The 2,891-nt window shown below is 35.5% G+C and overlaps 1 non-coding gene across 1 annotated transcript; it reads left to right on the forward strand.

The window, feature by feature from the left end:
- The first annotated feature begins 1,180 nt into the window (after positions 1-1,180).
- On the forward strand, positions 1,181-1,287 carry LOC138807875 (U6 spliceosomal RNA). The gene has a single exon (XR_011366322.1). It is a non-coding gene; the product is annotated as a U6 spliceosomal RNA (small nuclear RNA).
- Positions 1,288-2,891: the final 1,604 nt, after the last annotated feature.

A 2,891-nucleotide genomic window follows, 5' to 3' on the forward strand; every position in this document is an offset into this window, starting at 1 on the left:
GACCTTTCCTGCAACCAGTTTGATATAGTTTAATACTTGTCACACAAACTTTCTCTGTATTCTACTGCATATATACTTTTTCACGTATGTTTGTATATGTATACATATATGTATCTATCTATATATGTTCCAATGTGCATCATCAGACTTGAAACTGCTTTGTTTTGCTATTCAGCAATGAACCTTGTCGGCTCATTCTGTGACAATATCTGTTCTCATTTTCATCATTCCTTTATTTACCAAATCATCAACCTTCTAAAATCAGCTTCATTTCTTGGGTAAGGTTACCAATCAGTCCAACAAATATCCACCCAGAGGCTTTTAATAAAGCAAGTTTTAAGGAAGAATATAACATGAAGTGACAACTACAGAAATTCCACAGAGACCTGACATCTTTCACATTTCTGTCTTCCTTCTCTTCTCATACTTCAGAAAGTATTGACTAACACTATAAATATACTGCAATTATAAGTTAAGGATCAGGGTTTTCTTTCCAACCTGAAGCCTTCTTTTCCATGATTCTTGACATAAACTTTTTGGAAGATTTTTTGGATTGTGATGGGATTCCACCCAAAACAAAGCCATGTATATCAAGAAAGTCAATGTTTTCAACACAGAGTACTAAACAAAAGAGGGAGAAAATTAAGGTTAGCTATATATGTTAAGCACAAATATAGGCAATATCAAGATATCTTGAAATTGTATACTTTTACTGGATAAAGTGGCTCAAACCTTTAATATTATCTACTTAGAAAACAGAGATTAGAGAATTGCAGTTCCAGGCAAGCCCAGACCAAAAAAAAAAAAAAAAAAAGGAAGTTTCAGAAACTCTAACCATTTGATGCGTGCTATGTGTTTTGCTTGTGTTAGGAGGACCACAGTCCAAGCAGACCCAGGAATAGTGATACTTACCTCAAAAGAAGCAATGAAGTTACAATCTGCAGGTATGGCAGTATTAGAGATACCAAAGTTGTAAAGTTCCTTTCATTGTTGCAATGGGTCTACCTGTATCCCTATTTAAACATTTTCCCCTTCCCCTCCACAAATTATGCCAACATCAAAAATGTGTGCTTATGTAAGAAATGCATGATTCTAAAATTTCATGACAATTCTTTTGAACTTACTTTTTTGTGGAATTGACTAAGAAAATAAATTACACCTTCTATATAAAAAATGTTCTGTGCTTAATCTGGCAGCCTATACACTAACATCAGAATGATACAGAGAAGATTAGCATGGCCCCTGCTCAAGGACGAGTTGAAAATTAGTGAAGCAATCCATGTTTTTACAACAACAAATGCTGGAGGGGATGGGGCCACCAGGGAACCCTACTGCATTCTTGGTGGGAGTGTAAAAGTCTTCAACCACTTTGGAAAGCAGTATGGAGTTTCCTCAAACGACTCCACATAAAGCTCCCCTATGACCCAGCAATCCCACTTTTGTTCATTTACCCAAAGGATCACAAACAAGACCATACTAAAACTACCAGCACAACTATGGTTATTGCAGCATTATTTACCATAGCTAAGATATGGAACCAACCCAGATGCCCCTCAGTAGATGAATGGATCAAGAAAACCTGGTAAATATATACAATTGCATGCTCTGCCTCCATCAGAAAGAATGACATTGCCCAATTTGTTAGGAAATGGAAAGATTTGGAAAAAAATTTTTAAGTGAAGTAAGCCAACTCCAAAGAAATATAGGTCCCATGGTTTCTCTTATTTTCAATAGCTAATATATGTCCGGGATTATCAGAAAATGTCTTAAGCTATGTGCATTTGACCAGATAAGATGATGTTAAGCTAAACGAACACCAAGATAGGTACACAAGTGATTCTATCTTGCTATTATTTCTAACATACTTATACTGTACAATGTGATTTTTTTTGTTCCTTTATATGTTCCTCAACCACGCTATAACCCCTTTTTTCACTGGATTTGAAGTTGGTGCGCCTACATCTTGTATATACCTTTCTCTAATTTGGGGAGAAGAAGAAAACAACAAAATGCTTAAATAGGGATATGGGTTGACCCATTGTAACAATGAGATGCACAAGACGTATGATGAAAAATGAATTTTACAATTTAGGTAGGGGAAGGAGAGAGGAGGAGTGGAGTGTACTTGTGGAGGTGGGAGAGAAGGGATGGTGGGGGAAAAATCAAGGAGGAGGTAACAATGCTTGTTAGGAAATGTACTCATTACCTTGCTCATGTAAATGTAACCCCTCTGTGCAGTATTTTTAAAATAAAAAATGTATAAAAATGTTCTGAGATTGAAGAGTTTATTTCCCTTATTTTATCCATATAATCTTGTTAACAAATAAATTAATGCAAAACACCGACACGAGGGTATTTTGAATAAATGTGTGTGTGTGTGTGTGTGCACACGGGTACACAAGTGTGTTGGAGTGCTCAGAATTTGAACTCAGGGCTTTAAGGTCTTGCTAGGCCTTTCCTCTCTAGATTGGTGAGCAACATCTGCACTCCTGGCTCTTTGCTAGTTCATTAAATTTTTTTGAAAAATAATCTCAAAAATAATTTTGCCCTGATTGGCTTCCAACTGTTATCCACAGATCTCAGCCTCCTGAGTAGATATCTCAAGTAAACAAGATTATGGGTGTGACCAACCAGCACAAGGTTTTCAGAATAATTTTAAAAGTAGAAGAAAATTTACTTCATGGGGGCCTGTTTTTATCATCTCCTACTTTTAAAGCACTTTGCTTTAAAAGAAAAGGTGAATTTATTAAATTAAATGTGAATTTATTTCTCTTTTGGATTCTTAAAAGACAGAAAGTGATGATATTTAAAAGTTTTGGTACTTTTTAAAAAGAAAAATGGAACTGTAGTACAGAAGAAATTTGGCTGTCTTTGAAACTCAATGTATAAGC

This window comes from Dipodomys merriami, unplaced genomic scaffold, assembly GCF_024711535.1.
Source record: "Dipodomys merriami isolate MVZ:Mamm:240054 unplaced genomic scaffold, mDipMer1.0.p SCAF_439, whole genome shotgun sequence".
Lineage (NCBI taxonomy): Eukaryota > Metazoa > Chordata > Mammalia > Rodentia > Heteromyidae > Dipodomys > Dipodomys merriami.